We start from the raw sequence: 13,595 nt of genomic DNA on the forward strand, positions 1-13,595 counted from the left end.
AAAAGTACTTGCCCTGGTCCCAAAAAGACATACAAGAAATCAGGCAGACAAGATTTCATACACTTTTTACAGAAAAAAGAGGAGAAATCACAGTCTTCTTGACACATTTAACACTTTAACCAAGCAGAGGTGCAGACCCGAATCAGAACTCATGACTCTCAACTTGCAGCTCTTGGTCTCCACAGGCCAGCTCTCCAACTAGTGTCCAGGTCTCTGGTATGAACTTCCGCACAAAAATTCAGGGAATTCAGCCTCTGTACCTACTTGACACTCTGTTGTTGCTGTTTTCAAACATGACCCCAATGGTCTGCTCTGTTTAGATACAGCAGAAAAGCCCAAGGATGGACTAACAGTCCTCTCTATATAGGAAAGCAGTCCTCTTGTGAAGGTAGATGCTCAACTGTTCCTCTCCCTGCTGAGATGCTCCATCCATATACAGGCTAACCTGTTCGCCAGTATTGTTTCCACAGTGGCTACAGCTCCATGACATGCCTTGAGGCCAAGCTTCAACTCACCACTAAAGTGAGTTAGCCACTGGAATCATGGTGCAAAGGGCATCCCCTCGACAGTGACAGATACATAGCACTCTGCAGCTTAATGTACCTTTCATTTTTCCTCCGTTCTTCACTCTACCACCTTTAAGGCACAACCTCCTGACAAGCACGCCCCAGCACAGCACTAGTGGTTACTGCCAAGTATTACTGCCAAGTGGCCTGCCAAGGTATGGGTCTCTGCAGCCCCCTCCCCCTCCACCCTCCAACCCCTGCCACAGCTGGTTGGGGCCTCTGGCCCCAAGCAATCTCCTCATGTTATCTAGACAATTGTATCATTTTCCATGTGTGACCTGGTGTGGAAAGGTTTTAAGTGCCATTTTAGAACATAATAGATCCTGTGGCCCTGTTGTTCCCAGGAATGATGGCCCTGAGAGTTGCCAAACTGTATCTGGGGACAGGAGCTTTATGAAGCCCTGTTATTTTGGTGATATCTTCTAAGCCATCCTCCACCTTGTCTTACTTTACTGTCTGGCAACCAGTAATGATGAGGACAGGTCAGGGCCACTGCCACAGAGGCCACACGTCTCACCAACTTCCCAGTAAGGAGCCCAGCAGAACGCTCGCTAGGTGGCTATGTGCCTGTTTCTCTTGCACTGTTTCACTCTCTTGCTTCCAGACCCCTCTGGGTAGCATTCATACCCGGCAGCTATTCTTTAGGACAAAAGGGCTATTTAACTATTTTAAAATCTTTTTCAACCATACTTTTTTTCCTAACAATGAAGATGGGTAAGAAGATCTGGCTAATTATGCTGTAGGAAAGGAAACCTCTCTGATTCTTCACTTGGCAAATATTACTGAGTACTAAATGTTCCAAAAAAAAAAAAAAAAGGTTGTAGATTTTCTCTCCCCAAAGAATGTTAAAGTTCATTTCTACTATGCCTCCCATTTAGAATACATAAATAAAACTGCCTGTCAAAGGCATATATGTTAACAACTGGGTCACAATCAAGAGCGGGACAGCTTCAGAAAACTTTGCTGCTGCCAAACTGTTGGTGCCTCTCCAGCCTCTAAACAGGAGTCTCCAAGGACTTGGCCTTCCCCGCAGGGCACTATTCTTCCTTGGTGCCTACTCAAGACAAGTGAGGGGCACAAGCTTCTTGGCTAGAAGACTCATCTTTGTCAATGCGGAAAAGAAAAAAAACCAACCTAAAAAAATAAATGGGAATGACAACCTCTAATAACTTGTGCAGTCCAGTTGAGGAGAAAATGAGTACACACCGTATAATTAAGGTTACAAACAAGTAATGACTGAAATCTTCATGTTACTGCTTTGCAGCCGATAAAATGTGTTTTATAGATGCTTCAGGAGTTCAGTGTTCATTCCTCCTTACCGCAAAGGTCGGTATGGCAAGAGGAAAATGCTCTAGAATTCAGAAAGTACACGTTCACACAAAGGTCATGACGTGCCAACCCAGGCTGTCAGCCCACCCTCAGGAGGGGCATTGGCGCATCACCAGACTGGGTCACATCCTCCCCGCATAAATCACCCTTACAAACAGACACCTGTCTGGCAAGTGCCGATTTATAATCTTCTGTGAGTAAACAGCGTTTTTACTACACTCTTTTAGCAAAGTGAAACATCCAATCACCTCTCTCTAGAAATAGTGCTCGTGCCTCTGTCAACCTATGCTTTCCAAAGACAATTTCTCCTGGGGAAGCTCCTCCTACATGCTGCAGAATGCCATGGGTACACTGATATATTTTCTCTTGTGAGGGATGGACAAGGGCCCAGGGACTCGCCAGGAACTACAGGCACTAGGAGCTGCACAGTGATGATTAATCCAGGGGGATTAAGGCTCCAAATAACCAACCTAGGGCTGTTTTCTTTTTTAATTTTGACATAATTTTTACCTTCACCTAGATCAAAAATACATTTATATGACACACAGGGCAGACTGTCATTTTCACATATAAAATCTATTTCTCCAAATTTGACTAAGGAATTGTTCCCCTTCATTGACATTTTATATCCCCTCCAAAAAAGGACAGCTCGACTCCCTTAAAGAAAAACTCCACTGAGGCAAGTTAAGGTTTAATCCTGCCCCCTACACCCCACCAGCCACATGGTCACCAACTACCATCTGCAGGATTCCGGGAGCTGCTTTTTCTCTCATAGCTAAGAGAGCTACACAGGGAAGTCGAGAACTCAACGGATAAGAAAGGTTTCACAGCTGTTGTTACCCTGGCTATACTTGAAAATCTCCCAGGGCATTTTAGGAAACTCCCAGAGGTTCTGATTCAATTGCAGCCAGGTGGGGTCTTCACATTACCATGTTTTAGAATCCAGGTAATTCCAGTGTCTTAAAATGACCCATCTGAAGATTTATTATTTTCCCTTCCTCCTTTCCTACCCAAAAGAATATTTAGATTGGAGAGCATAAGTGTTCAGTAAAGCTAAAACTCTCTGTTGACCGACAACCTGAGATCCTAGGTATGCTATTACTCAGTGGTGATCAAACAACTCTCCATTTTGTCCATATATCTGAATAACTGTTTTTGGTCTGTTAACTGCTTTTGAGACCAAAAAGCTCTATCTAGAAAACTGTTATGTGAAGAGCAGATGCTCCACAAATGAGTGGTTCTCAAAGTTTTATTATGAGCAGCATATTTTCAAATATTAAAACTTTCGAATGCACCTGAAGCTCAAAACTACAGTGAACAAATCATAAAAACTCCAAGCAATCACACCTGCAGTATAAAACGACTACAGTGACCAACACACTCTTCACTACTGTGCCAACTTTCCACCCAGGCCCAGCTACTTTGGTGATTTCAGTATATTCCAAGGAAGATCCTGTCCTCAGGTTCTTCCAGCAAGTTGCCCCTCTCTCCACCCAACCCCTCTCCAGGCCATCAACCAGCGCAGGGCTTTAGCAGGTCTCACCATGTACAAGTGTCCACAGCAGCAGAAACATTTCACATGCTGATCCACAGACAGCAGAAAACTGTAAAAGGCACGGCCCTAAATAGTGCAGGAGGAGGAAGTAACCAATTGGTATCTGAGTTTGATTAATGCTCACAATTTAATTGTTTGAATAAACTTAATTTGTTGCAATATGATAGACTTCCAGAAAAAAATCCTAAGTGTAAAACTTAATGAATTTTTACAAAGTGAACCTACATTTGGAATCACCAACCAGATGCAGAAACCAAACATTACCGGTACCCAGTAGGTCCCTTGCTTCCCCATCAATTATTATTCCCAAGTGTAACCACTATTATAACTTTTACCACTCCAAATTAGTTCAGCTGCTTTTGAACTTTATATAAGTATAATCAAAAATATATATTATTTTGTGGCTGGTTTCTTTCCCTTAACATTATGCTTGGGAGACTCAATCAGTGCATGGGGTAGTCATCTGCTGTTTGTGTATGATATGCTATTTTATAAGATACGCATTTGAGTTGTTGCTTCCAATTTGGGACTGTTAGAATTAATGCTGTTTTAAGGACTCTTGGAAATGTCTTTCAATATACATATGGAGTAACTTCTGTTAGGTATATACCTAGCCAGAAAGACAGTGTGGTAAGTACATAAGGACTTTATGTGTATATAACAAAATAGACTCCAAAAACAGACCCACACATAAATGGCCACTTTATCTGGGACCAAGGACCAATGCAGTGCAGTGGGAAAGAGATTCTATTTTCAAATAAATGGTACTGAATTAATTGGATATTTATATGGAAAGAAAATCTTTAACCCTACCTCACACCACACACACAAAATAAAATCCAGATCTAAACATGAAAAATAGAACAATAAGACTCTAGTGGTTAAATAAATGACTATCTTCATAGAATTAGGCTAAGTAAACATTTCTGAAAAAGGACACAAAAATAATATCCATAAAGAAAAATATCGATAAACTGAACTTCTCTAAAATTAAGAATTGTTATTCATTAAAATATATCCTTTAAGACAGTGAAAAGGCAAGTCACATAATAGGAGAAGGCATTTTCAACATATCTATACATCTTGAAAATGTCTTTTGTGATATATATATCACAAAACATACATATCATCTGAATACTTATATAGGCATTTAATATAAGTTATTAGCATGGATAGAAATAAAAATTTAAGCAATATGCTTTTTCTTCAATAATAAACATTAAACCATATAAACAACTTGAATATACATATATCACAAAACACATACTCAGAAAATGTAAATTAAGCCCTACATACCATTTTTTTTTAAATAAAAACAATCTGACTCTTTAAATGGGCAAAAGACTTGAACAGGCATTTTCATAAAAAAGAATATCCAAATGGCCAAGAAACATATAAAAAGGTGCTCAACATCATTAGCCATGAGAGAAATTCAGCCAAAAAGCCGCAGTAAAGTACCATTACATAACCATCACAATAGTTACAATCAAAAGGCAAAAAGACAAAGAAACACTGATAATACCAAATGTGTGCATTCAGAGCACCTAGCATTCATATAACCTGATAGGTGTGTAAATTGGCTGGACCAGTTAGGAAAATCACTTAATAGTATCTACTAAAGCTGAATATACACATGTCCTATGATACAATAATTCTACTGCTAATAATATTTTTAATGTATAGAAAATTATTTCTGGAAATATATATAAACCAGGGAAAGCTTTGAAAGAGCATACAGATCTCTTTCAACAAACCATCAAATACTCCACAGATGAAGACATTCTCAAAACCAGTATTTCAACAGGAATTCTATTGGCTTCAATATGAAAATATCTGAATAATTTTATTGGCATTTAATATAAGATATTAGCATGGATTGACAGAAATAAAAATCTAAGCAATATCCTTTATTTTTTTCAATAATAAACATTAAACCATATAAATAACTTGAAAAAATACATTTACTATGCCTACAGAATATCAGAGTTTAGAATAAAAAATAAAAGGCAGCAAGAAACCATATGGAGAGAGTCATATGGCTTGTAATTCTGATGCTGCAAATGAGGTCACTTAACCCTCTGTGACCACACTAATTGGTCAAAAGCAACAGAGCCTTCATCAGCAATGCTCATAGGAAACAGCCTACCCACTCCTGGGCATTTTCAACTTAAAGAGCATACGCCTGCTACTCTGAGAGAGACACAGGATTTGTGTCAACCTACCACTACATTATTTGGTTTGCTCTTAATCTTTACTATTTATAAACAGTCTTCAGGGTATATGCATACACAGGTATAGCATGTGTACACATGCAGCTATCTATAGCAAAAAACAAATTCACAAAAAATAGCTGTCTATTTTTTTTTTGTCTAGAAGACCACATCTTGTTCTATTAATACTCACATACTGCAGTATTACATAACAAATTTTTCCAATTCTGTTATGCTGATATGCAAATAAATGAATTCAACCATAGCTAGGAGCTAAATGTACTAATCAGTATGGCCTTGTGTATCTCTAACTACAAAAGAATTTTACATGATCTCTTTCCGCTGTGAAAATCTCATGAATCTCCATTATTAATCACTTTAAAACCCAGCTGCTTGGTTTCTGGGATGTTAATATCTGCAATATCCAAATCAGTACATTTAGCACACTCCAAAAATATACTGAATATTGACTACACAGTAATATGTTGTATCACTGTATTCTAAAATTCTATAATTAGTTGACAATTCCAAAACAATAATTGGAATAGATACCATAAGAAGCCCACCTAAAAAACAAACTGCTACTAATTGTTACCTGCTTTACCTTCCAGGACCCTAAAATGCATAGAACTATAAATTGACTTTTTGTTAAAAAAGAAACAAAAATGGAAACTGACCCTCCTTAAAGAATTTCTAATCCATCAGAGAGTAGAGAGGAAAAGGACAAGGTCTTAGTTTGTGGATCCGACAGAAACTTGAGGCATGATGGCAGGACTATGGCTATGGCTTCATGTTGGTTAGGTACACACTGGTTTCATCGCAAGATTCGGCCACAAAAAGCTAAACTTTTCTCATTAAAAATTAGTTGTCTATTTTAGTACCGGTAGAAATTGCTAAGATCAAGAAGTCAAAATGGCTTGGGCAAGTAGGAGAAGAAAGAAAAAATCAAAGTAATCCAGAGGATGGAGTGGGAGAGGGTGATGGAGCAGTTCAAAACGTGGACAGTCAAACCTGGTCTGCAGCTGGCTTTGCCTCTAACCTTGCGTGGAAATTCCCAAACCTCGTAGAATGGGTTTCCTTGTCTGTAAGGAGAATGATAATGTCTCCTTGCAGGTTCTGGTGAGACTTGCATGAGATAATGCATACAAAGCATCTCCTAGCATCTCTTCTTCACCCAATCCTTGCACTGCAACAAAGGGCAGAATTTCTACCATTACGTGACAAAACATGCTGAGGGATGTTTTGTCATAGAGTACAACTCTATCAGTACTCCAGATTCCTTATGTATTTTCTTTCTAATTATTAATTTTATAGCACTTCCAATGAATACCATGTGACTAGCCAATATTAATGACAATCAAGTTTAAGTAATTTAGTTCCTCAAAAATAAACAAAAACTGAGCAAAAACTACAGGTATCACTTAAAGAAACCAAATACCAGAAAAGAGATTAAATCCCTTAGCAAACAATAATGCTCTCTTGCCATCCTTTGTAAACTCTGACAGTAGAATATAAATCAAAAGAAAATTTCAAAGGCCTATTCTTGTTTCAGGGCACAAAAGGGAGAGATCATTTATATTAACATCTTACAGAACAGTTACAGAATCAACTAAATTCCTAGATTCAACTTTAAATGAAGGTATTTCCTTTGTTTTCAAAACTATGTACATGAATATACTTCTTCTTTGAAGCACACATCCCACTGACTTTTATAATCTAATCAAAACCAGTTGGAGTTAAGTCTAAGTAACATCTTCGTCCAACTCCTAAGACTCATTCTTGTCCCCTTATTTATCCATTCACACATTTATTCAACAAATATATACTTAAACACATACTTTTCACAAGACATTAAACTAGGTGTTTTCATAAATTCAGGATGAATAAGATGTAGTTGCCTAAGAGGCAGAAGGACTGTATAGAGATACAGGGAGAGTGGTGCCTGGAAGGCGGAGAAATCGTTCATTCTAACTGGGAAGTGGTTAACTGAGGAAAATCTTAAAGATGACTAACAGAGAAGGAAACCTGAGGAAAGAGAGGCGTCACCATAAAGGCTAAGTTTAGGCACACAGGGGAACCTCATGGCGCTCCAGCATAGGCTGTAAGGCAGTTTGTGAAAAGATTACAAGTATGACCATATTATTTATCGTCCAAGATGAGATGCCTTTGAGAGTTAAAGGAGGCACTATTAATAATCTTGTCACAGCAAAAGATGTAAATCTGGATTGTCCTGGGCAAAGCAAGACAGTTGGTGCTTGGCACAATGAAACTGTATGTTCAATACCCTCTGATTTCATAGTTGGGGCTATTTACATGTATGCGCAGCTGTACTGAGGTATCAGATTTAGAAGGGCACCAAAACAATTCTTGAGAGCATCTATGGAACATGTCTGAGAAATTTCCCTAGGCACATTCTGCATATTTCAAAAGACAAAACTTCCAAAACAAGCATGGCCATGTTAGTCTGCTCATCTCTCTAAAGGAGTTTGCTCATCTCAGGGTAACTCTAAACAACAGAAACTAAAAATCAGAAAAACACACTAATGCTTATTAAGTGATACACACTGCTCACACATCATCTTTTTTAATCTTCACAACAATACTATGAGAGGAGGTTTTATTCTACCTGTTTTAGAGATGGAGTAACCAGACATACAGACTTCAGTATCTTGCCCAAGGCCATAAAGAAAGGAACCGGGGAAGCCGGGATCTAATCCAAGCCCCTAACTACAGACTTTCTATTGTTCCCACCACTATTCTGCCTCCTGAATAATCCAGATATGCAACACATGGCCTGGGGGCAGCCCTCGACCCCAGGATGCAGCCCAGCTGAGATTACTAGCTAAAACACATTTTACCTAATTACCCCAGTAAGGAGACCAAGTGCTAGTGTTAAGAGGGCCTAAAAACCTGCCCTGGTTTGCCATTCTGGAATGGGTGGGTACAAGTGTCCTGCCAGAAGTATGGAGCATTCACATAATTGTTGCTGAAGCTCAATGCAATGAGTTATACACTTTGGGCACCCTAAAGCTATGGAATTATTCTGATACAAAGAATAGTGGCTGGCTCTAGTGGCTCTGACTTCAGTTTGAGTCACAAATGACACTCATGCTAAGCACAACCCTCTCGATTTACCATTCTTATCAGCAGAAAAAAGCTGGGCAGGCAGTTTATAAACATAACAGTCGCAGATCCTGTGGACCACTGGTAAAAATATTTGAATCTCACCAATACAGAACAGAAAAGAAGTTAAACTAATCCAGAAGTCTGGTAGATAAGTAAATAACTGGCATCCAAAACTTAGTATTAAGAAGGAAGGAAGCATCTATTCTTGAACACATAAGTATAAAGTATGAAGAAAAACTATAAATGTTCATACTTCATTTATATCTGCATTTAGGCTGTAAATAATGTTGCCCTATTTTGTTGAAGATTGAAGCCTGGGTAACTTAAGCATTAAAAAAGAAAGTAACATTCTAGTTTAGGCTCCTTGCAGAGCACAAAGAACTATAAAAGGAGGTGAATAGATTCTGGGATAGAGCATTCTAAGAGAGTAACTTAAGTGGCGGAAATCAGCAATTAACAAAATAAACAATTTCCTGTTAGTTGCCTATTTGGATTTGGTGAAAAACAATGTAAATCAAATACAACCATTTGGGGGAGGCTGGAAAATGGAGAAGGAGGAAAGCCATAGGGAGCAAGTAGATTTTAGGGTATGAAAATTAACATACTGTGCTTTTGAAAACCTAAACTGAATTGTGACAGAAGCTCTTTGAGCGGGCTAAAACAAGCAACTATGCTTTGGTCTTTCAACAGTTATCTTGTGTAGTCTAAAATGCATTAGCACAAAGTAAATTGGGGAGTTGCTGATTGGCCATTAGATGTTTCTGACCTAAATGATCCAGGCTCCCTATCTATCCAGACAAATTCATTTTGTTATCCAGCTACTGCCTGTTTAATTATTTACGATGTGCCCACAGGTTTGCTGGGCATATGGTATCTTTGTTTCCCCCCATTCAAAAAAAAAATGTGTAAAGTCAAATGCATATATTATTTTTAAGATCCAATTAAAAAATGGTTACTGAGTGTTTGTTATCTGTGAAGAACTGGTAAATACAGCCCAACTTCTGCCTGCAAGGAGCCTAGTTTATTTAAATCATGGGCCAAGACACATATAAAACTTTTATTTCATTTAAATGTGTATAAGAGATGTGAAAAGGCTGCTTGTTGTCCATGTTGGAGAGCTCAGTGTCAAGACATAGGTAAACATATTAGTATAAAGATAGTAAAAGTGTTTCTCCTACACAAGATACCATGATAATGGCAATAATTACATTAAGAAAAATAAGGGCTGCCACCTTGGGCAAGGTCAGACCATTGGTCCCTGTGAAGCTGCAAGCCCTGGTCAAGCAGCCACAACAGGTGACTAAACAGCTGCCTGGCTATATTATCTGCCAACTTCTTCCACCAGCAGAAACAGAGATTCTTTTCCTTCTTCCAATATCTCCTACATTTAAAGAGGACAATCAAATCCGAGGTCCCAAGTCACTGATGCTGCCTTGACTACACAGAAAATTCAAACTGCCACTGCAATGTGAGGAAGCAATGGAGTACAGCCATACCCAAGCAGGATACAACAAGTAGCTCCAGCACCTGGGGCACGGGGTTAACCTCTCTGAACTCTGATTTCCTCCTGTCTCTGTGGTTAGCACAGGACCAAGTCAGAGAATTACGGTAAGCACTTTTCACATGTTTTGCATGTAGTGCGTGTTTAACAAATGTTGGCTACTGTTATTGCTTCTAAATACCAAAATAATGCAATGGCTGAATTTCCTACTGATTAAAAAAGAACCAAAGATCAATGGTTGCCATTTTCTGGGGATGAGGACGACAAAGAGACCTGGGGGAGATTTCTGAGGTGATGTTAGTGCCCTATATCTTCATGATGGTGGTGATTATATGACTGAATGTATTGGTCAAAGTTCATAAAACTGGACACAAACCAGTGTGAATTTTACTGTATATAAATCATACCTCATTTTTTAAAGTATCAACCAAAGTATTTAACTAGTTCTGACTAAAATAAATCATCCACAGCAATAGACATTTTAACTTCATTTCTTTCTAAACTTAAACAGAAATCTAAGGCCTAAAATGCTACTTCATATTTTTAGACCAAGCTCTTGAATTCAAGGATTGAGCTATTTGCAAATAATGGATGCCATCTGAACAATTAACCAAATTAACTGTTTCAAAATAAAGCATAGATTATATTGAATAGAGTGATGAAATCAATTATGGAAAGAGAAAATGAAAGTGATGTTTTCATTTACTAGATTACTTAAGATGACAAACATAATGGCTTCTTCTCTAAAATCCAGTAATGGGCCTTTGTAAATAATCGCAAAAGTCTACCGTTATTTTCAATAAGCTAAGGAAAAGTAGAAAAGTCTGGTGATGATTTCCATGATTTCTTTATCATCTCAAGGTATTTGTAAAAGGTTCTATAATGCTGCTCACTCTGAATTTTAATCAACACTGTTAACATAACCAAGGAGCTCTTTTAGTATAGATCTGTGCATCTATTTTGGCAGAAAATATGGTTTTACAACAATTTCTTACTCAACACCACATTTACAAAACAGATGCAGTACCAAATCAATTATTTTAAAGGAGGAATAAGATTTGGGTCAGCCTGCAGTGTATTTCTGCATATGCCCTGCACTTTAGCAACAGTCCCTTTTCTTTGCCCACCTTATATCACATTTAGGCCATTATTTCTCCCTCTGATTTAAGGATCTCCATCAAAGAGGGATGTCAAGACTGTAATGAAGATGGAAGCTAGGAGAGAAGCACAGTTCAGAAGCCCAACATTTCAACTAATACGACCCCATATATACTGGCCTCAGTTCCCCAGGTAGCATTCACTCCCTGCTATTCCCTCAAGTCCCCAATTACCACTTTGCTTACTAATCTACTCCTGCCTCTACTCAGAGACCACCTGACTGCATTCATCCCTTATATTAAAAAAAAAAGAAGGAAACCATGGAAACATGTCACTATCGCTTTTTCACGTGGGCTTTAGCTTTTTATTCTCTTTTTTAAAAAAAAAACAAAAGTGAAACGTAATTTCTGCCATTCACATGACAAAACTATCTGTGCAGTATTCATTGCTTTATGAAATTTGATGTTAAAGACTTTGTTTTCTATTAGGATACTGTCCTGATGCTGGAAGTTATCTTCAGAAAATACCACAATACATTCCAAAAATCTTGATGCTCCAAGGCATCCAAAGGGAAATATACCAAGTAGTTAGCTATTTAAATATAACATCCTCTCTTTCCTGTAACCCAGTCTTGATCAACTTTCAACACTACTTCCATAATTTTCAAAAGTTTAAGAAAATGCAAAGTGAAAATAGAGGCAAGAAAAAGGAGTACGTCAAGCCTTCTTTGGAGGTACAATACAATGAACAAACTATGACACTGGTAAATCCAAAAACAATTATTTTATAAATTAACAGAACTCAGAGAAAATATGTACTTTCTCCATTCATTCAACAAGCAATTTATTGAGCTGCTATTACGTTCCTGGCACTTTGTATCTAGGGGTACACTGGTGAACAAGAAGCCAAATGCCTTCTTTACAAAGAAGAAAAACGACAAAATATTTTTGAAAGTTTCAGAATTCAACGTAAGTTATCGATATCATTTCTAAAATCAGTGATTTTTGAACAATTAATCATTTCCCCCATGTGCTTCTAGAGCCTTCAATGAAGAAATGATATCCATTGACAAGTTCCCAATTCCACATATCAGAAATACTAACAAATCATCCTTCTTGCTCATCGCCCATTAATGTAAAATTAAAACAAACGTTTTTGTAATTCAGTAAGTTACACTATGAATCTCACTATGAATCTCACTAATAAAGTTTGATTTTTTTTAAATGCAAAAAGTTCTCAAAACAATTAAAAGAAAGGGGTTAAAATTAGGTAGGCTGGTATCTATCTTCTCTGGAATTTTCACCTCAAATTTTATTAACACCAAAATGCAAAATCACCACAAATATTTTATGACAAATAAAAACAGAAATGTCACATAACTCTGTCAATAGGATTAACATGCACAGTTGAAAGCAACATCCATGGAAACATAAGCCACAGAGTAAAAGAAAACGTAAGTCACTAAAAGCTATGTATGCAGCAAAAAGACACTTTACTTTCCTTAGTTTATCTCTAAGTGTGTGCTGCAGGTAGTTAATACACTTGATCTCCAAGCCCTTCAAATTGTGTCCTTGCCCAGACATAAACTGTGCAAACAGATGACAAAGCGAAATGCAGTTTCACAACTGCCTCTTACACAGAGTAGCAAGATGGTATATTTCACTAGATGACTGCATAAGTTGATAACACCATCAGACATTTTCACAGTACTTGGACGATTTCTGTAGGTCCAATGAAATTTCAGATATCACTGTAGCACGTTCTGCCCTCTCTCCCACCACTTATCAGCCACAGGAAGGGTGGGTGCAGCCTGTCAATTTGCTTTGCTGCTCCCTGTCCTGATAGCTCCTTGATTTTCAGAAAGCAATGTTTTCATTTGCTCCAAACTTGAGAATGAGCTGGTCTTGCCTAAGGCTCTGCTCTTCTTAGCTCATCAACTTTTTGTTTTTTTTGCACTTCACGTCACAAGAAGTGTTTTTACATAGCGGACCAAAATGTAACATTAGAATGAAACCAACACAAACTCGGGAGTTCCTAATATCACTTCTTGAGTTTAAAATGCTCAAAACAATCGCTGGCTTTCTTCCGCTAACACTGTGCAAGCAAAACCAAGCAAACTGCCCAAAAGAACTTCCACAGAACTCGAGGCCTGCCTACTGCAGCAAGGAAAAAGATTAAATCATGTGGAACTGTAATCTCTCAGAGCTTTC

General features: G+C 38.0%; 1 protein-coding gene across 4 annotated transcripts in view; it reads right to left on the reverse strand.

The window, feature by feature from the left end:
- Positions 1 to 13,595, reverse strand: part of PLCL2 (phospholipase C like 2) — a 324,082-nt gene that overhangs the window by 180,329 nt on the left and 130,158 nt on the right. The gene's annotated exons all lie outside the window — the stretch shown is intronic.

Source organism: Macaca thibetana, chromosome 2 (genome assembly GCF_024542745.1).
Source record: "Macaca thibetana thibetana isolate TM-01 chromosome 2, ASM2454274v1, whole genome shotgun sequence".
Lineage (NCBI taxonomy): Eukaryota > Metazoa > Chordata > Mammalia > Primates > Cercopithecidae > Macaca > Macaca thibetana.